The sequence below is a fragment of the Macrotis lagotis genome, chromosome 7, assembly GCF_037893015.1.
Source record: "Macrotis lagotis isolate mMagLag1 chromosome 7, bilby.v1.9.chrom.fasta, whole genome shotgun sequence".
In the NCBI taxonomy this organism is placed as follows: Eukaryota; Metazoa; Chordata; class Mammalia; order Peramelemorphia; family Peramelidae; genus Macrotis; species Macrotis lagotis.
Window position 1 is genome coordinate 167,924,199 of NC_133664.1, and position 23,328 is coordinate 167,947,526.

The 23,328-nt window shown below is 32.3% G+C and overlaps 1 long non-coding RNA gene across 2 annotated transcripts in view; it reads left to right on the forward strand.

Moving 5' to 3' along the window:
• The window catches only part of LOC141493139 (uncharacterized), a 41,088-nt gene that overhangs the window by 11,373 nt on the left and 6,387 nt on the right, over window positions 1-23,328 (forward strand). The window contains exon 4 of one of the 2 annotated variants that reach the window (XR_012470126.1): window positions 16,251-16,315. This is a non-coding gene — a long non-coding RNA (uncharacterized LOC141493139). Of the gene's footprint in view, window positions 1-12,497; window positions 14,092-16,250; window positions 16,316-23,328 lie in introns of those variants that run through there. The other variant, XR_012470125.1, reaches the window with a different exon arrangement.

A 23,328-nucleotide genomic window follows, 5' to 3' on the forward strand; every position in this document is an offset into this window, starting at 1 on the left:
TTGGGGATAAACAGTGTGGAGTCACATACCTACTCTGTTGGTTGAATTTGGGATTCAACAGAAGAATGAGATAGAGAGACAAAGAAATATTAATACAGCACCCGACTATGAGAGTAGGCTTTCCTAGAATCTATTGTAAAAGTGAAGTAAGCTAAGGGAATGAAAAGAAAACACAAAAGGAGAAGGGTTAGTTACTGGATGAAAGTTTTAAGTTTCATTTGTTTATTCACTTCTCATTCTAATTGGAGAATGTTGAAATTTAAAAGTAAAGACCTTTTTTTGAATTTCTAGACTTGATGTGAATAGATATATATAAGTTCATCATACCAAATTCCTTTTGAAGATAGAAAGTCACTCCAAAAGAATTGTAGAATTTAGAAATACAAAACCCCTTAAAACCCCTTCTCTAGGCCCCAAAGAACCTGAGGCCTAGAGAAGTGATATGTTTTGCTTTAGGTCACAGAACTAGGTGAGTGATAGAACTGGGATAGGAACACAGGTAAAGGTAAACAAATTAATAAAGAACATGCCATCATTTGATTAATGCAAATTTATTTTTATGTAATTTTTCAAAAAAATCATTTCAGAAAATGGAAGATACCTATAATTTATTTCTAGTAATTAACTTCTTCAATTTGTGATCTATTTTATTAGAAATAAAAAAAAGTTAGGTATGGGCAACATTCTGAATTATGCAGATTTTTCTTTATTTTCCCCTCTTACTCCCCTCTCAGAACCCTTATAGCCTTCTTATATTGTCCTTCCTGGTAATCATCTAATGGTAGGATGAGTAGGCTGAGTCCCACAAAACCCATTGAGTTCTTTTTCGCACCCTTTCCTGCAGCATAAGCTGTTTTCCCCATGGTCTGATGCTTGTGGTTAGACTGTTATAGTTGAAACCAGAACAGTGTAGTCAGAAAATTGCCATTAAAATATTAACAAGTTATATAAACCTGTATCTTCTGAAGCATTTATTTACATTTTCCATTGCTTGCCATACTTATGGAAAGCCATACTTTCATTAGCTCCCAACACAAATTAATCTGCAGAAATTCAACACCATTACCTCATTATTATACCAATAAGACCAATGTTGATACCTTATTCTCCGAATACTACCACAAGGCTTTTCTTTCTTAAAACCATTCTGTTCCCCAAATCTCAGTTCTTTTATCTCCTACATCTGCCAATAGTTCATCTTGTTAAAGAGAAATATTTTCTAAATGGACAAAGAGTTAGGAATTTTGCATTAACAGAATTCCTTATGTTTACAGTAAAAAAAAAAATGTGTTGTGTACTATGCTTTAGAAAATGCTAATAGCCTCAAATTTTTAAAAAAGATACAATGTTCTGCAGATATTTGCTAAGCTGGAATTCTACACATATAAATTCTCATGTAAAGTTATGTAGATGTCAAACAAGAACCCCTTGCATGTTTGGCTCTAACTCCAAGAATCTAAGGTAACTAATGAACCTAACTCTAAGATAAGAACCCTTCATTGTATTTTTCTCACACTTTAATAACTTTTCTCTTTCACTAATCTTTGTCCTAAAAAGTCTTTGGGAATGCATTTGTTGAAATAAATAAAAAAAAAGAAAGATTCATTCAAATGTGAACTGGTTTCAAACCAACGACTCACTCAAGGAATTGGGATAGTTTGATTAAAAAAAAAGTTCCATGGATAATTTATGTTTATAGAAATATAATATTCAAAGTGGCTTTCCATATGCCTGAGTTTTTGGGTGGAGTGGGGCAGAGGCAGGGAATCATATGTATGGAGGGAGAGTGCATACTTACTTCGAGCATCCCAAAATCTTGTAAAGAGATAATCACAAAATCAATGACTTCATACTGAAAGGAAATTTATACATCTTGTAGATTAGATCCTTCATTTTAAAGATGAGGAAACCAAAGCCCAGAGTGGGCAAATGATTTGCATGCATAGTCACATGGGCACTAAGTGGCAGAGCAAGGATTTGAAACCAGATATTTCTTATTATATTCAGGGTTATTTTCATAGTTCTATGTTTGTAAATAAGTCAATATAAATAAGATTTTCCAAGTTATTTTCTAATCTGTCTTCTTGAGGATAAATAATGGACAAGAATGAAATAAGAAAAGGGAGAAATTTAGAGCAAGGTTATACCTAAGTTGTCTCAGGAGCTATTCAGTTCAATGCTCTCCTTGTGAGCATTGATAACACATAAGATAAAGATCTCTCATTCATTATCCTTCATCTACTGTATTCAAATGAATCAAAGGAAACTGAATTAATAAATGAAAAGAACAAGTCTATCAATAGAGAAAAGGACATCAAGGAGCACCAGGAGGAGGATCAACTTGAAATAAAACTGAAAGCTATATTTCAAAGAAGGAAAAATGAGTTTTAATAATGTGCAGAATAGAATTTACAGATCAGTTAGTCAAGAAATAGTTTCCATCATCATCATCTTCCTCTTCTAACTCAGAGTAGTTGCTTGGTTGTTGCTGTTTAGAAAACAATTATTTGAGACAATTTATAGCACACAATAGTTAAAAATTTATTAAGTAAATACATTTTTCTTGGTAAGCCTGAGTTATAGTGAAATCCATAGTTAATACATGGGAAATTAAAAAACAAATCCTCAGTAAAAATGTAATGCAAAATTTCTTAATTTTTACATTTTGGTATGTGCTTATATTTGATTTACAGTTGATATGATTTATAATTTAACAAAATAAATTAATAAATTTCCTAATCACAGTGTCAATGTAGTGCAGTGAAGAAACCATTGGATTTTGACTCTTAGGTGCTAGTTTCAAAATTATTTATGCTACTCTCTATCTGTGTGACTTTGGAAAAATTTTCTCAGCTTCATGTTTTATATCTGTAAATTAAAATTAATAGATTTAATGATCAAAAGGTCCTTTTTATTCAACTTTAAATTAATATTATATCTATATCCATATATGTATATAGATATGCAAATACATAACATATATATCTGTATAACTATCATAGATCCCTATTGATATATAAAATATGTACTGAAATACAAACACATATATATGTATGCATAAACACTTAATACATAGTACAATTTGGTTAAGAAGGGTAACCAGGTTATAATTTGGATTGTAAATTCCTAGGAATTTTGTTTATTTATACCTGTATATCTACATATGTATGTATGTATACACACATAAAAGCACATACACATATACATACCTATTTATGTGTGTCACAAAAAACTTTTTTTCATATAGAAAATATAGGAATACATTTCAATATAAAGTAAAGTCTCTTTTAGAATAATTTAAAATCTATTTTACCATAATTTTGGGTCAGGAGACCGAGAATCAGTTGACATAATGTATATATAATATTTCTCAAATATTTAAGTAGTATATAAATATTAGCTTATATTGCTAGTATTATGACTGAAAGCTTCATTTCCCCTTACTTGTAAATAGCAATATAAAATTTTTCTTTCCTGTATATTGATTAATGTGTTTGAAAAAAACAAGCTCAGAAAGTGCTTTTAACCTAGAAAATAATATTATGGTAGCCCTATGGACACTATGACTAGAGTTATAGAAAATCTTAGAATATAGGCATATTACTTGGATATGTAGTTAAAAGTAAAAAAAAATATTAAAAAGGCTTGCTTCTGTCATATTTCCCTAGGCTTTAGATTTCAGAATGTTAGCTTGCTTAAGTGGAGATTGTTGTTTAATGTAAAATCTCTTATTTAGTCCAGGCTCTAATCTGGTATGACTGAGAAGATATACAATTTGTTTAAAAGTATGGATACAATTTCCAGATCCAAATTTAAGACATTTAGCAAATAAGTACAGGTATCCTTTAATATACTGAACAGATAAGTTCTAGCAAAGTTGCCCTTAAAGCAAAATTCCATGTCATATCTTATTTTTTAAGAACCACCTTTATAAAATGAGAAAAAGGTATCAACATCAAAGGACTCAGCATTAAGGGAAAGGGTAAGAGGAATTTTTCCAATTTTTAAACCATGATGTAAAAACACATTTGATCCTAGAAAAAGCAGATGTGGTTCTTTCCAAAGAGATTGCCACAACTGGGAGGGACAAGTTATCCTCATTTTACCTTTCCAGGCTTCTTGTACATAATTTTCCTACTTGTACCTCTGGAATCAAAACGCTATTTTCCAGACAACATTTTGTTTACTCTGTATTCCTTTGCAGTGAGTTTCTTTTGTCTTGAATGCATTCCCACCTTACCTCCACTAATTGGAATCCCTAAATTTCTTCAAGATTCGGCTCCAAGACCCCTTCTGAACACTTCCTTATTCTCTGAAATGACTAGTGTCCTGCCTCCACATATCACCTTGGATTTATTTTGTATCTACAAACTTTTATAGTTGATGCTATTTTATTCATTAGAATGGAACCTCCCTGAGAGGAAGGTTTATTGGGTTTTTTGCTGGTTTGTTTTTCATCCTGGGCATTTAGTTCTTCCCCAGGAAAGTTCTTGGCACTTTGTTGTTATAGTAGATCAGTTGTTTCAGGCTTGGCTGACTCTTTGGGATCCCATTTGGGATTTTCTTGGCAGACACTGGAATGGTTTACTATTCTTTCTCCATCCCATTTTAGAGGTGAGGGACTGAGACCAACAGGATAAAAATGACTTGCCCAGGGTCAAACAGCTAGTGTCTGAGGGCAGGTTTGAAATCCCAAAGATTTGTCCTCCTGATTTCTGGCCTGGCAATTCATCCACTGCTCCACCTGGCTTCCCTCTTATCACAGTGTGCAGGTTGGTTAATTGACGTATTTTGTCAACTTCAGGCAGCTTTATAAAATGATTCTGTTGGTTAGAGTAAGGTAAAAATGAGGCCAAGTTCTTAGGAGCACATGAAGGCTATATATTCCCAATAAAAAAATATTTTATAGTCAGATTTTTCCCCCTAAACCTAGCCAGCCATTTTATTAATGGATTCCATTGTTCATAGGGGGAATTGATAATACATGACTATATCTGCAAAAGTCTATTGCATGGATGCAAATTCTAGGAATGCCACTGGAAAGAAAGCAGTTAAAATAGTTTTATGTGAATTAGTGATAACATTTTGGGGTGTGTGCATACCCTCTGCATAGAAACATGGTTACTTTTTCTCTAAATGGACTAGCTTACTCACCTCACACATACTAACAAATTTTAGATTATTAGAAATAGACCACTATCACAAAATCATGATACAAATTCTTATTACTTGATATAGGATTATTCATCATAACAATAATAATTTTTAAACAAAATATTTAGTATCACAAAAAGGATAATAATGGTTTTATATTATACAGCAAATTCAATAAAAATCAATATATCACAGTCTATTTTAAAATCTGGCTCACATTCTCCTACTGAGCCAAATCAGTGACCATTGAGAAGTAAGCTAAGTGGCATAGACTTGGAGAAACTTCCAGGTGTGGGCAACTTGCAACTTTGGACTGCAGACTTTCTTGTTTTCGATCTCTATAAGATCACCTGAACCCACAAAAAAACACTTCTTTGAAAGTTGTTTTCCTTCTCATCCTCAGCACTTTCTTGCTGGGCAAAATATAAACCTCTTCTGCCTTTCAAACTGATGAAATAGTGACAATATCCTTTAATTTGTCATTAAAAGGATATTAATAGAGTGCTACAGTACAAACACACATTTATGATAATGCTATTATATGTAATTATTTTACTGCTAATTTAGTGAAAACAATTTCTTTAATTCTGAGAACTGTGGATCTATGCAGGTTGTCTCTCTGGGCATTGCAGATAACCTGCCAGCTCCTCATTCAACAATATATAGCACTTTCCATTTAGTTCTCAGCTTATCTATCATCTATCTATCTATCATCTATCTATCTATCTATCTATCTATCTATCTATCTATCTATCTATCTATCTATATCAAAGTCTGTCTTTTACCCTCTGTTTTTCCTCTCCAGCCCAAAAGGGCAGCAGAAAACAAATCTCTCCTCAGAAGTTCAATCTCTCCCCAAAGATAGAAGGCACCAAAGAGTAAAATTTCAATTTGTAACAGAGTTCAACTCTCTTCCAAACATCCACAAAGTAATTTTCCAAATAAATAGATGCCAAATATAAGCTGAAGCCTTCCTAATAGTAAATTAGTCTTTCTGGAATACTCACACTTGGCTCTGGCTAACATGTTAAATTATTCTATTGATTTCTTAAATCTGCTCTAGCTGAGTTCTTCATTGTTTTTAGAAGCCTATATCAGATCTTCCTGATGTTCTGACTGATCCTTATGACATCCTCAAAAAATCCAACTTACTGTCATTCAACTCACAATTCTGATTTTATCTTTCCATAGTCTCCAAATACTTATTTTATGTTTCACTGTTAGTTTTAAACACTTAAACTCTAAAAACAACAGTGAGCAAAGGGACCACATTGTTGTGGTTTAGTCATCATTTTTCTCTGAGATATCCGTATTCCTCTGGTCTTAAAGGACCATAGGACCAATAAATAATTGTTGGCATATTTGCAATATGATGCTCCTTCAGTACAAAATATGTTCCACAGGGTGTGCTCTAGTCAGAGATTTTGGGGGATATGGAGTGGGTGGGTCCTCAGCTTACTATCATTATATATTCAGAATGACATATTACTTTCAACACATGGCAACGGTTTTTAGCTTTCCTATGAAAAGAAAATAAACCAAAATAGCAAAATGAAAACATTTTCAACAAGTTTCCTGGACTTAATATAAATTCCTACAATAGCCATTTCCAATTATTCATAGATACATATCCATATGTGTGTATACATATACACAAATATGTATACATAAACAAATTACATATATTTATGACATACATATACATGTATACATATAAATGTACATACACTGGCTCCTAGATTTATTATCAATTTATACATTTTAATTTAAATTTTGCTACTTTTCTTTGATTTTAGGATTTCTACTTTGATAAATGTTTATTACTTATTTGCCTATTTATTTAGGAATGGCAATTCATTGATCTGTTCTTTCTCTCTTTTACAGACAAATATTTAGATATCTAAAATTTTCCTTGAGGCCAGCTTTTGGTTGCAAGCAAAAAATATTGGTGTACCATCTTTAATTGTCATTTACTTTAATGTGATAACCTAGTGTTTATATGATTTATTCTTTGAACCATAAATTTTTTAGATTTGCTATTTAGTTTCCAGTTAACTTTTCATCTTTTCTTCAATGACCATTTATAAAAAAATAATTATTATTGCCTTGTGGTCATTTAAAAATATTTAACAATGTATTTTATGTATTTTTGATGTATTTATGTCCTAATACATGCTCAGGTTTTCTAAAGATGACATTTACAACTGAGATATACAAATATTCCTTTCATTTCCCATTCACTAATTGCTAGAGATGTGTTGAAGTTAACATTTTCTAAAATTCTATTCAGATCTTTTACTATTTTTTTCATTATACTTGGATTTGTCTAAATCCAAAAGAACATAAGATCAAAGTATTATAACATAATTTTGCTATCAACTTCTCTCTGTAATTTGTTTAGATTTTCCTTTAGGTCTTATATCATGTCATAATATCAGTTAAATCTTGACAGTAATTCATTGTTCACAGTATCATTCAACATAATTTATTTGTCCTATTTATCTATTATATTGTGGGGGGTTTTTGGGTGTTTCCTTGTCTATAATCATGATTGCTATGCTTTTAATTTTTAAATTCATATCAAACTTACTATATTTGTGGTGTGTCTCTTATTTCAACTCTATGTGAATCTTTTTTTTCCTTATTAATAACATATTTTTGAATTCTGATTTCTAATTTATTTTACTATCTTTTGTTTTTATTGGTGTCTATCCTATGCACATTCAGTCATCAGCTTTAATTCTGTCTTTCCCTCTATTGCATTCTCTTATATTTTTTTCCTTTCTGTGTTCTCTGTCCTTTCTTTTAAAAGATTTTTGATAAAAAAAAGTGTGTGTTCAGCAGCAGTGTTATCTGCTTGATAAAATCTGCTACTTCTCCCCTGACATTCTTCAATTTTTGTGGCTCAGAACCCAATCACAAATTCCTACCATTTCCTCGCTTTCTTTTTAAACCCCTGTTCAATATCTACAGTCCTTTAGAATTTTTTTTTTGTTTAGGACTAATCCTTCCCTGATCTATCCTCCCTCTTTTTATTTCTCTCTTTTCCTGCCAATTTCTTTGTAGAGTGAAATATATTTCTATACTACAATAGGTTTCCAGTTAATTTTTAATCCTTTCTTTAATGACCTTTTATTGAAAATAATTATTATCTCCTTGTAGTTAGTTTAATTTTTTTAACACATCTACTTTACTTGCTTTTGATTTTTTACATCCTGATACATTCTCTGCTTTGGTCAGTTCAGTTGAGAGTAAGATTCAAGGGTCCTCCATGTTTGTATAGTATGCTAAATGCACATCTTAATTATATAAATTTATCAACTCTTATTTTCCCTGGTTTTTCTCTAGCATATTCTTTCTTCCTCACTTTGCTTTTTTCTTTTGATATCATGAAAATGCAATAACCTCTTCTAAGGTCCTCAGATTATTTTAACTCTCCTTATGATCCTTTATAACATTTGGGATCTGGGGAGTCACTTATATTTTCTCCTCCTAGTTAAACTGAAATCTTGATCCTCTTTTATTTCCTTCTGATTGCTTGGTTATAATTACCTTTTAATGTTTCTGGATGGTCTGAGTCTCATTTGATCCTAATTTATATGCCCATGGATAATATTTGCTAAGGATCTCAGGGGCATTTCAGGTGGGAGATATGCAGGCTTTCAGTGAACTAAAGGTAGTCTGATCTAGGATTAAGTCATTTTGTTACACTACTGGACTGATTTTTGAAAGCTGTTGAATACAAGTACATTTTGAGGGACTCAGATGGTGATTTACCTATTTGGATTTAGCATTAGACTGCTGCTGGCCCCAGCCCCTTGTCACAATCTAATTGCAAGGGTGATAGAGCTAATACTGGAGTGGTGGCAGACATATTTTTTCCAATATTCTTGAATCACAATATAATTGACTACCTCCTTTGTTTATATAGTAAAATAACTGGGTTTATTATAGATGATTGGATCAGTTTCTTATTTAATGGAATTACAGCATGTCTAGAGAAATCTGGGGTAAGGAACAGGTCAAAGGACTTATCCATAATTTTTTCAAATGAGAAATAATAAAACAAAACCAGAAAATATTTACATAACATTTAAATCAGTAGAAATTTTATTAAAAATTAAAAAGCATAGTAACATTAAAAACCAATTTTAAATTTAGAATCAGGATCACAGGTTAGAGATAGATGGAATATTAGACATTGTTAATTAATCAAACAACAAGCATTTATTAAGTCCTTCCTATGTTTTGGGCTTTGTACTAAGTTCTGGAGAAACAAAGAAAAAATAAAACAATTCATGTTCTCAAACTTATTACATTCTAACAACACACAGTGTGTTTAAACCTATATGTATATATATATGTATATATATTTTAATATATTCAAAATGAACATAAATTAGTTTCAGGAAGGCATCTACTATCAGCTGGAGGAAAAACAACAAGAATTAGGAAGACCCAGATGGCAAAAAGGACAGTTTTATTGCATAAATTTTGTACAAACTTTGTATTTGTATAAATGAAACTATGGCTATAAAATCAGAAGGAAAAAGATGTCTGGGAAAATAAAAACAAAACCTCTGGAGCAAATTTCTCTAACAAATAAAGGTCTCATTTCTAAGATTAAAAAAGGGGCCAATTTAATTTTATAAAACCCCTTAGCCATTTCTGAACAGATAAAATGATCAAAGCATATGTATGAGTAGTTTGGAAGAAACCCAAGCTAATAATAGACATAAGAAAATTAATTCAAATCAGTATTGACTGGAAATGCAGATTAGAAAGCAGGTTAAATCAACTCTGGGATTCTACACATCAGATTGGCAAACTTGAAAAAAAAGACTTGGAAAAATGTTCTAAGGGCTGTATAATATATACACATTAGGGCAATCTTGATGGAACTGTTAATTGATTCAACCACCTTAGAAATCAATTTGTAACCATGTTGGAAAAATTATCAACCCAGGATGCAATGCCACTACTAGACCTATAATCTAAAGAGATCAGAGAAAGGGGGGGGAGGAGTAATTTGTACAGACATTTATAATATTTCTTTTTTGTGGCAGAAAAGATGTGGAAAACTTTTGAGAAAAAGTATGCTTAATGGGATAAATACTATTGTTTTATGAAAGAAAACTTTTAAGTGATGGAATATGAAAGGATCCAAAAGAATATTTTCTATCAGAAGAACAACCTTGTAAAGGGAAACACTTTTGAAAGCTCTGATCAACTCAAAAACATACCACTATTCCAGGGGACCAATGATGAAGCATTTTATCCACCTCTCAACAAAACTAGTCTTGAACCCTAGATTCAGAATAAGAAATATATATTTTGGAATGGCTAATACAAGATTTTTTTCCTTGATCATATCTATCTTCCTTCTTTCCCTACTATTCTTCCTTCCTTCCTTCTTCCTTCCTTCCTTTTTTTCTGTCAATGGTAGGAGTAGGCAAAAATAAAATAAATTCAATTAAAAAATGTTGCTTAAACAGAAATAGGGAGTGATTACATTATGGAAATAAATGATATTTATGAGATGGGAAATGGAACACAATGCTTGTCAAATAGTGAGCAGGCTTGTATCTCTCTACTTCACAAATTACTAGAAAGGGAGTAAAGCATAAGATGTCAGGAAAGGTAGGAAGTGCCTAGGTTGTAAGGACTTCATATACCAAAAAGAATTGTATATTTCAATGTGGAGATGATAGTGAGTTCTTAGAGTTTAATGTATAGGGGAACCAAAGTCTTTGTTGCACTTTAGGAAGACCACTTTGGCACTCAAGTAGAGGATAAAATGCAGTGAAGAGACACTTGAATTAAGTATATTGGTGGTTAAAAGACAATTGCAATATTCCAAGTATGAGGAAATGAGAGCCTGAGGATGTACAAGAAAAGAAGATACATATACAAGAGATGTTCTGAAGCTAAAAATCACAAGACTTGACAACAGATTTGATAGATGTAATTAGTGAGAATGAACAGTACAGGCTACAAGTCTCAGTGACTGGAAAATATTGGTGTTCTAAATAGTAGGATAAAAGTTGTAAAGACAGAAACGTTTAGTTTCAGATTTATTGAGTTTAAGTTGCATAGGAGATTTCAATTCATGATATTTAAAAAGCAGTAAGTATATGATGTACTAATAGAGCTCAGGAAAGAGATGAGGGCTGAATATATGGATCTGGAAATTATCTGTGTAGAGATCATATCTGAACCCATGGGAGCTGATGAGACAACCAGGTGAGATAATATAGAGTCAGGACAGACCCTTGGGGGATATCTATTATTAGTGGTTGGAATTTGGATAAAAATTCCAAAAAACAACCATAAAGGAGTAAGTAATTCGACAGGTAGAAGGAAAACCAGAACAGTCACATGAAAATCAAGAGAGAAGAGAATATCCAGAAGACATTGATCAATAATGTCAAAGTTTACAGAGAAGTCAGAGGATGAAGCCTGTAAAAAGGCAATTTGAGATTTGACAATTAAAAGATCATGGATTTTGACCCAGTCATACAACTACTAGATCTCTACCCTAAAGAGAACAAAGAAACTATATGTACAAAAATATTTATAGTAACTTTTTTTTGAATCAGCTGGTGTATGAGTGGATGAAGTGTTGAGCCTAGAATCAGGAAAATCTGAGTTCAAACCAACTAGATATATGACATGGGCAAGTCAATTAATCTCTTATTACCTAGATTTCTTCAACTGTAATACCTATAATAAATTCCAGCTATCTTGCTGGGGTATTGTAAGGAGTAAATGAAATAGAATTTATAAAAAATACACAATATCTGACACATAATAGGCACAATGTAAATGCTTTTTATTTTTTCTTTCCTTTGGCTCTTGTGATGTCAAAGAATTAATAACAAAGATGGTATGCACATATAGGGAAATGGTGGAACAAATTATGATAAATGAAAGCAATGGAAAACTTTAGGTACCTAACAAATGATGAAAAGGTTAGAAGAAACCTAGATTTACATAAAGTGATACAAAGTGAGCAGATTTGAACAAGGACATCGTAAAGCAAACATCTTTGAAATATTTAAAATCTCTGATGACCCACATTATCCGTCTTTTAAAATAGAAGTGGAATGAGGCATACATTTTTAGAATTGCCTAACACAAGAACTTGTTTTGCTTGACCATGCATAAGAGTAAAAAGAGTTTTTTGTTTGTTTGTTTTCAGGTTGTAGAAAAGTTAGGAGAGAAAATGAAATCTTGTTAATTAAAAAAATAAATATAATTTCAACATAAAAAGTGATCAATTATCTACTCTCTATGCAGATAATTTCTGTATCGATATTTCCAGCCTTAATCTCTTTCCTTAGTTTCAGTCTCATATTATTTGTAAATCTGGGAAGAGATCATCTGTACCTTTTGGAATGAGCAGTTTCTGTTGAAAGATGAAATCAGAAGCCAGAATACAAAAAGCGAGTGCTAAAGAAATGTCTTAAAATCACTAAAATTTACATGGATAACTTTAGTATCATTTAGATATGCATTATTTGACTGATTTTTCTCTACACTTCACTGCCACCTTTCTTGTTAAATTTTCAGCTCTGTTGTTCTCACCCTCCCATAAATTAAAATATAAAAGCTTTGATTTAACTATTTTAAATCTGTGTTTCATAAGGAATGAAATAGCTACCTTAAATATTCAGATATATTAATATGGAACATAGTAGACCACAGGTGTGCATGTGCCTCACAAGCATGTGCGCGCACACACAGTCACAAAACATTCAACTCATTTGCCTGACTTTTACACCCCCAAGCCCATAGTTCCAAAAGGGATGAGCCAGCAGTTGTTAAGAGTTTGGATCAGAGTTAGTCCACACCCTACACTAATTTTCAGCCTACACTTTACATATTTAGCCCTGAGCAAAATTAAATACTATATGAATAAGTACAAGGTGACACTACAGTTGGGCCCAAAACAAATAACTAAATAAAGTCTTTGTTGGAAGAAAAGGAATTGCTTGGTTTCTTGATTAAAAAGAAGTCATTTGATAGACTAGATTTTCCAATCAGGTATTTTATCATCCTAGACATTTCTTTCTCAATCTGAACCAAGCAAGAATAAATTAGAAAATCCAGGAAAACAAAAAAACAGCAATAACAAGTACAAAAAAGCATGTTGACTGAGTGGGAAAACAGAAGGGGATCTTCTAAACTGACTCTCAGGTTGACAATTTGTGTGATAAAATTCAAAAGTCCTTCATTTCTGACCTGAAATGCTGCAAGCCTTCTACTGACTCATAGTTCTTTATTTCTCTCTCATTCACTTTTCGCACTTCTTGATTCCCCTTTCTTGTGGTGGGAGAATCTCTAGATTCAATGAAAATGTGAGACAAAGTTTATAGCAAACACTTTATAGACATTCTATACACTTACTAAAGCAGTCACACATTGTCACATGCATGCAAACACACATACACTTATTTGGATATGATGCTACTCTTTAAACAACATGGTATATGAATAATGAAAATTTACATAGTGCTTTAAGATTTATATGTGTCTAATATGTATTAGCTCATGTTATTTCCTCAGAGTCCAAAGACCTGGATTCAAGTTCTAATAATACTCTTTGGGTATATGACATTTGAAATTGTACTGTCTCTGGTTTTTCCTTTCATAAATGAGCATAATAACAATACTACCTCAGAATGTTGCCAGAGGGAAAGGACAATAAACCTTAAAGTCCTAAAGAAATGTGATTTATTTCTGAGATAATCACATGACAGTCTGAGATAAGCATTACAACTCCCACTGCCTTTGAGTAGTCAGAAAATTATCCAGAAAAAAGTGATCATATCAGAATCATAATTTTGATCTTTAACAAGGTGAAAATAAAAATTGGAATATATCTCACTCTTTGAAAGTGACATGTACTAGTATTTCATCAGATATTAAAATGTTGATGGGTTGAGATAAAAAATATGAAAAGTTTATTTTGTAGGTAATGAGAATTTAACATTTTTTATTTTTTTCTTGGGCATACCAAAATTTAAAAAAAAATGTGGTTTTAGAATCTAGCAGTTATAAAGCATATCATATTATATACCTTGGAATTTTATGTTTTTAAGGTAACATTTGTCATATAATCTTCTATAAAAGGAACTAGTTTTATAAATTAGACTAAAGAAATTCAAATTTAATTGCCAAAAAAAATTTTAAAGAGACAAAATTATCACCTTTTTTTTGAGAGATTAAGTTCTTCCTGACCACTTCTTCAACACTTACTTGCCTCCACCCAATATAGGATTTACTGCCAATATAGGCAGTAAATCAGAGGAAGGCTTGCAGAAGCCAGAGAGAGGAAGGTCAGTTAAAAACTATCTCCAGTTATCCCTTCATTAAGTAATGAAGATTCATGCTAAAGCAATGATAGTGGGACAGTGGAAAGAAAGGACTATATTTGAGATTTTTAAAGAAAAAACTTTTTTTTAACTTGATCACAGATTATATATATAGGGGTTAAAGAAAGGAGAATAAAAAGTGGTACTGAATAGGCAAGCCCCAGAAAAGGAAAGCATTAATATGGAGAAGTAATGAGGTCCAGCTAATTTAAGGACAAAGAGAAACAAATCAATTTGGCCGTAAAATACTCAAGTGGAAATGTCCGGTGGAGATACTTCAAGTGGAGCTAGGGAAAAAGAGAAGAGGCCAAGGGATAAGGAATTGGGAGTCGTGCATGATGTTCATAAGATCATGAGATTTATCTTAATTTAAGCTATAGAGATCATCAAAACTAGGCAAGTCACTCATTTTACAGATAAAGAAACTGAAACCAAAGAAACATTGATTAGCCTAGAATCATACAGATCTCTATGTAAAAATGCTAGAACTGGATTCCATTTCTACTGATTCCAAATTTAGTATTCTGTTAGCTAAATGGTCCCACATTTATTGTCGAATAGAAGTAACAGAAAAATATCTCCAAAGGTAATGATTTTATCCCCCACCAACTCCAGAGATATTAAACAGATTTTGTTCCATAAACAAAACCCTTAGAGGGTTAAATAACTGGGTTCAAATCTTGCTTCTGAAATGCAGTAACTTATTCTCTCAGTCACTTATTTTCTTAGTGTCCTAGGCATGTTTTTAGGACAATAGATTTACTCAATTTCATCAGTGAAGGATTTGCTTCATGAGGAATCCCCATGTTGATAAAAATCACATCACTATTATTACTGCAGCAATTACTACTATTAAATCCCAGATAGACAAAAAATTGAATTAAAATGCTATCTGACATTGGAAAACCATTTCTTCATTCTAAATTCTATCCTAATGTATTGTTTTTACTTTATGATCATTTTAACACCGTATTATTATGTTGTTTATGCTGTTTTTCAATGGTACACTCATTTTTATAACACCCCTAATAAAATGGGCATCTGATGCACATCAAGAGGTATCCAAATGGCACAGTGGATGATAGAACATTGGATCTGGTATCAGCAAGAATTGATTGAAACCCTGTCTCACATATTACTAGCTAGGCAATCCTGATCAAGTCATTTAACCTCTGTCTGCCTCAATTTCCTCATCTATAAAATGTGGACAGTAATATCATCTAACTCACAAGGCTGTAGTGAGAATGTAATAAGATAAAATATGTATGTAAGGAACTTTGCAAAATTCAGAACATTATATAGATGCTATCTAAATATTATGAATCGTTATCTTTTTGACCTGAGACATTACCTAAATTAGAAGCAGATGTAATATTGTGGAAAAGGAGAAAGAGAGTATTATACTATTTGTCTTGGTGGAGAGAACAAAAAAAAAACCCTAAAAAGATAATTGTTACTTCCTAATTACCAACTGAAGTTAAAGACATCTGTTTTTATGCTTAGTTAGCGGATTGTTCTTCAGTGTAGATGACCAGCTTCCTAACCACCAATTTTTCATTCTTTGCTGTCTACCTGAAGACTACCCTAAATACATCCTTCTTTTCTCCTTTCACATATGGCCTCAGGAGCAAACGAATAATTATAACCTTGCTCATGTTAAAGCAAGTACCCATTAACCTTTGTTGAAATACAATAATTAGTGATTTGCTTTCACTTCAGGCTAAGTCCTCCCATCAAGATGCAGATGGAAGATTTGAGATAAGCAACTTAAAAAAAGTGAACAGGTATGCTGGCTGGAAATGGTGGTCCATATTTTAAAAGGGAATCTATAACAGCAATATAAAGGAGTGTTAAATGAAGAATAAATAGGTGGAGTTCAACACGTGGTAGTAGGTGGAGTTTTATTTGATCCAGAGCTGGAAAATTCTAAGTAATAGTCTATAAAAATTGCTTGTTTAATCTAAGAGTTTGCCATGAGAACTCCACCCTTGGTCTCTAAGATGCAAAGTAACATAGAAAATTGAGTTAATCATGTGGAAAATTTATGCCAAGAAGAAAACCCAGATATTCTGGAAGTAGCCACCAGAGTAAAGGAGGCCAAGCTGGGATAACCCTCCAAAAAAAATGTTGAGTTACCCTAGTTAGAACTGGGTAATCCTCCCAGACCCACAGTGATAGACAGGGGAGAATGAGACATAATTCAAAATAAGAAAATGGAAATGAGATGAATGTGATGGAATCCAAGATGTGACTTTCTTTACTCTACACATTCAAGTACACATTTCTGCATTTATCTCACAAATAACATACAATTTCAGTTCTATAATGAAAGTCAAAGAAAAAATTACTTTATATCAGTTTGAGTGATTCTACTTCTAAATGAAAAGAGTAGTTCAAATGCAGCAATTGCATGGGACCAGAGGATGTTACAATGGAAAAGAATAATAGATTAGAGTCAAAAGACATAGGTACTACTTCCAGTTTTGTTATATAGCCTGAAGCAAGTAATTTTCCTTTGGTAGACTTTAATTTTTCTCATTCACAATATGAGATAGCTAGACTAAATAATAATGTAGTAAACACTCTCTAAATTCATTTCCCTAATTTCCCTCAAAATTATTGGGGGGGGTATTTCTGAGGAATTGAGATATCTTTTCCTAATTCTATTGGCTTAAAATTTTATTCCAATACTATTCCCAGAAGTTTATTCAACAGTGAATAGTACATCAACTCCATTTGATTATCCTCAACTAGCTTTTATAGATGGCACAGTGGATAGAGCAACAGGCCTGGAGTCAGAAACACTCACTTTCACTAGTTTAAAAGCCACTCATCCCTTTTAAACTTAGAGTTAGAGAAGAAAAATGGCAAAGCATTTCAGTATCTTTTCCAAGAGAAAAAAAAGTCGGGGGTAGGGAGGGTTCACGAAGAGTTAGATATAATTGAAAAATGCTTGAAAGACTTTACAAAGGTATATTTTCTTATAAGACTTAAAAATTCAGAATTTCCTCCAAATGTTCAGAGGCACATTCTCTGCAAACTATATCTGTGGAGAGAGTTCAAATTTAATACAGTTTCTACATAATATTCACAAAGCATCCTAATGCAGCATCCACACTCACAAATGTCAACCTAAAGAGGCCAAATATTGGTCTTGGATGGGGAATACCCAAGACCTCTTCCCATACCTTGTTGTGTACTTTACTCTCTAATCTTTTTGAAAAGCCTTTAGTTGGAAGAAGTCAACTAGAAAGAAGAGGACCACTACTTTTTGAAAACACAGTAAATGAGAAAGAATAGATTTGGAAAATGAATGGCATATACATATATATATATATATATATATATACATATATATATATATGTATATATATATATATATACATATATATATATATATATATATATATATATATATATATATATATATATATATATACCAGTGTGGTTGATCTATAGAGTATGTGGTAGGGAATGCTTAAAAAGAAAGGAAAGGATATTGTTTTATGAAGAGCTTTTAAAGAAATACAGAAACTTACATTTTACCGTAAAAGTAAGATGGGAGTCATTGGAATTTATTGAATAGTGAGATGATATGGTTATGACTGAACTTTAGGAAAATAACTTTGTTAACTGTATGCAAAAACGGCAAGAGAATTAAGTCAGGAAGTTCAGTATTGGAAACTAATGTGATAATTCAGACAAGAAAGATGATGAGGGCCTGAATTAGGATGGTGGTTGAATGAATCAATTGTAGGGAAAGAAATGACAAGTTGGCAACTGACAGGATATGTGGAATGGATGTGGGAAGGGTCAAGGATGGTATGTAGTTTGTATACCCAGGTGATTGAGAGCATGCCTATATAGGATTTTTGAACTATTTTCCAACAAAGAACATAGACCACAAACAGTTAATTGCAGAATTATACAATGGAAATGAAAACTTTTTTTAGATTTCTGTTAAAAAAAATCTCATTCCAGTAGCCCTCAGTTAACATTTCTCCAACAAAGCACTATTTATCATCATAATAAGAGAACCACAAAACTAAATGAAGGCTCTGTCATATTAGATATGATTATAGGGAGCTTTTACTAATGGATGAAGAGGTCTTCCTGTAGAAAGTATACTTGTCAGACCTAATTTTAAGTGTGATATTTGACAGATTTCTTACTAAGTTTGACCACAGGCAAAAAGAAAGTATCAGCTCAAAAAACAGGAAGAAAGAAAAGAAAAAATAGTATCAAAGAAATAAATGCTTTCCCCCATCTACTCAGTTAATATTTTCATTTATGTGGAAAGATCTGATGTGTAATGTGAAATTTTATACATTTCCAAGTTTAATATAAAGTTTTAGAGGGTAGTACAGAATTTGATCGCAATGAAAAGTTAATGTAAACATTTTACTAGGACTTTGATTTGCTGTGATAGGCATGGAACTATGCAGTGAAGTTCACCAGGCAGAAATTCTGCTTTTACCATTTGAATTTTGACAGGTTCCTAAAGATATCATGATTCCACTCTAGCTACAGTTCTCATCACTTCTGGATATTTTAACCTTGTATTTCACTATTTCTAATGACAACTGCAGACATATATAAACCAGAAACATAAAACAACCATGAACTCCAGAAGAAACTACAAATCTGAACAAAGAATTATTTACTTCAATTGGGGCTATGTTATTCATGGACTCCAGCTTTGGTGGCCTTCAAAGAAGGGTTTTTTAAGTCACTCATTTATTTTTGTGGATCTTGTATAGAATGTCAGTTAAAATTACTAACTGAAAATGTAAAAATCTCTGAGCTGACATCACATTTCCAGAAGGCTAATTGGGAAATTAGAGTCTAATGGAAATGATTATATGTGCAGACATTTTTTCTAAAGTGACAAAAACCCTCAGAGGCAAAGAATACAACTCCATCCTTTAACTCACTTCCTTCACACATAACACACAATATTACTTTTTTTGATTATGCTTAAACAAGTCAGAAGTATTCATAAAAGACTCCCTTTTTCTTTCTTCTGGAAGAATGTATCTTTCCCTCCTCTTTTTTGTAGTTCATGTTTCTACCCATGCTTTTAAATCTTTTAAAACTTTTTTCATTAGGTTATTTTTCTGAAATTTTAAAAATAAAGTTGTAAAACAAATTACCTAAGAAGAAAATTTAATATAATATTCAAGAACTGTATTTTAATTATCTAAGAACAATTTAGATAGTAGATCTTACAAACAAAAATAGTACATCAGCAAATAATATACACTCTAAAGTAACACAAAAACAAAGAATATAGTTGAGAAAATGCCTTTTTAAATATTTTTATTCTTTTATTAAAATACTCATAACTTTTATTAAAGTGCCTATGTGCTTCAACCAGTTCTACATATTTAGGGCCTCATTCTATCTGAATGGAGTAGTGAGTAGGTAACCAAAATGGACTGCAGAGATTCCAAAGCTCTACACAATTTTAAGACCAACTATAGCATATTGAACTGATCAAAATTTTTAGCTTTGGTTTGATTATTACAGTTCTACGAGCCTGATCCAATTATGTACAGAAATAAATAACTAGGATATTGTAGTATTCTACATATATATGTATATTAGCACCTTCCTAAGAGCCAGCAAACATGAACATTTCTCTAATCCTAAAAGAAAGAATGGGAATAAGGGGAGGGGACATAATATAGAGACAGAGAGGGAAGCAGAGAGAGAGATAAAGATATAGACAGAGAAAGAAAACAATTAAAAACAGATAACACAGAAATTGAACTTTTTGTTTTTTCTACCACACCCTTAAGCTAATAACTTTTCTTTTTTTTTCCACTTCCAAAATTATTGAAAGTAGAGTCAAGGTAGTTAGGGGGCAGTGGATAGCGCACTGGCCCTGGAGTCATTTGAACCTGAGTTCAAATCAGACTTCAGATATTTAATAATTGCCTAACTGACCTTGGGCAAGTCACTTAACCCCATTGCCTTAAATAAAATTAAAAAAAAGAAAGAAAGAAAAGAAAGTAGAGTCACATTTGCTGCCTCCAATTCCTCATTGTCCACTTCTCAGTCCCCTAACTTTCTGGTGAATACACTGATTCTTTTCTGGGTCTTGATCTTCCCTAACAGTCTCCTACTTTTGAAACAATTAATTACCCCCATCCTTTAAATTGTTTCCTATTTTTGTTTCCTATTTTAAGGATGATGATGAAGAGGAGAATAAGAAGGAAGATTAGAAGGATAAAAAAAGAGAGAATAAACAATAAAGTATAGTTTATAGAAGGATGGAACTGAAACTAGAAAGACTTTCTAATCCCAACCCTGATACTGACTGCATGACCATGAACAAGTCCCTTAACTCTTTGAGTCTCAGTTTCCCAATTTATTTTTTTAATTTTTATTTTTTTTTTTAGGTATTTGCAAGGCAAATGGGGTTAAGTGGCTTGCCCAAGGCCACACAGCTAGGTAATTATTAAGTGTCTGAGGCCGGATTTGAACTCAGCTACTCCTGACTCCAGGGCCAGTGCTCTATCTACTGGGTCACCTAGCTACCCGACTGCGCCACCTAGCCACACTTCAGTTTCCCAATTTATTAAATGAGATTTATAATAGTTACAGTATTTACCTCATTGGGTAGCGAGGGGTCTCAAATTATGCCATATACACAAAATATTCTGCAGACTGAAATGCTTTGAAATTCCAGTTTCATTCCCATCTCCCCCAGCCCCTCTAGCTTCATTGTTTTCTTTAATCTTCCTGCTTCCTCATTTAATTCTCAAATGCTTGTATTCCTCGGGTTCTAATCTCAACTATTCACATAACTCCTGATTCCAATCCCAGTGGTTTTTCACTGTGGTTGTTCTACCCTAAACTTTCTCTACTCTGAATTCCCACCATATTTTATTCATACTTCTCATATCACATTTGCATTATACTTTTTATTACAATTGTCACCACATGTCTGTCTACCTCCTCCATAAGATCATAAATTCTTTATGGCAAAATTTTTTTCAAAGTATCTTACACAAAGTACATTCAATAAATATCTCTTGAATGACTTAATGAATTCATAGAACCATCATAAAAGTTGAAGAGGGATAGAACATAAAAAGTTTAAGATATGCTACATAACAGGGGTTTGGAAATACAACTTTGAAAGAAGATTCACCTAAAAGTATGCACAAAGAGCAATGTAAGATAGAATCTTGCAGCAAACTGAATGAAAATTAATAAAGATCAGAGCTATATGTTCATAGTTGATAGGGAAGTAAAAAAAGTTTTATAATTGTCTGCCCAATCTTTTTCCAGTAGATACTTTGATTCCTATCAGAAGGGAAAACAAATCTAGCTTCTGTTCATTTTACGGAATGGGTACTAAGTTAGCATTAAAACCATCTGCTTCCTTATATATTATTAATCTAAAAGAGATAATTTTAGATTCAAGTTTTGTTTTTTATCATGATCCCTTAACAAGGAAGCAATCCCCCAAAGATATACTTAAGGAAGGCTTACCTCTTTTTCTACCAAATATCATTCCACAATGAACATGCATAATGAATAATATATAAATTCTTTCATCCAAGTAGATGGCGATAGAAAAATTACAGAAGATAAAATACTAGGTGACTCCAGTAAATGAGTACTCTGACTAGTGGCAAGATAGCATCTCAGTCAAGAAAGACAGTCTCAATTCTCACCCAAGGGAAAATTCCCTGAAGTCTCTAGTGTAATAAACTGGGACATGGACATGACTGAAGTGCTTACCCCTCTACATGTTGATTGACTTTACTGGATAATTGCATTCAACTGACTATAGGGCACCTCAACATTTCTTTTAGTTTGGTAGTCAAATCTACCAAACTGGAGAGTCCAAATCAAATGCCACTGACACACTGCCACAAGTAATTGATGATGATAAAGCAGATCCCCTGTCACAAATTATATGTTTCGTTCTTGATAATATTCCCCATTGACATTATTTTCATATGTGTACTAAGCTGACCATATTAAATGCCAAAATACTTTACAAGTTCAGATTATTGCTACTAGAGGGCTAAGGTTGTTTTTTTGTTTTGTTTTGTTTTGTTTTTGCCATCTGAATAAGCCTACTTGGAAAAAAAGAGATGACTTCTCATTCAATTAGACAAAAAACAAAAAATTATTTATTTATAATCAGGAAATAATTTGGTTCCCCAAACTTATATATTCACTGATTCAAATGACAGGAAATTAGTACTGATAAAACAAAAACAACCCTTTGTCTGCCCTTCAATCTTGTTTTCCTTTATAAATTCAAAAGAAAAAAATAAGTTAGTGTGTCCCAGAGTCTGAACAAAAGGGCTCCTGGAAATAAAGCCTGTAGCTCTATAAAAGGAAGAAAAAAAAAAGGGAAAAAGCAAATCTAATATAGAACCTTGGACATTTATGTCACACAGAAAATCAGGGACTTCACAATGAATATTTGAAAAAAATTTACTCTGAGCAAGTTTAAACAGCACAGCTATTTTTTCTTTGCCCTTTATACAATGTTTCTCCATCTACTCCTGCCCCAGGGCACCTTGGAAACTAGGAGAACAGTTTTGCCATTCTCCTTTGTTCTTTGGTCCTGTTTATTCCACATTCTGGTGGCATGAATGCAAGGTGATTAAATTCATCTTATTTCATTGTGGGGCATGAAAAAGATATGGCTATGTTTTCATTTTATATAAAGGGGAAAAATAGTTTGATTCCAATTAAATACATCTAGGTTCCTATAGAGAGCATAGAACCTAAAAGTGCTAAGGACAAGTTAAAGAAAAAGAAGAAA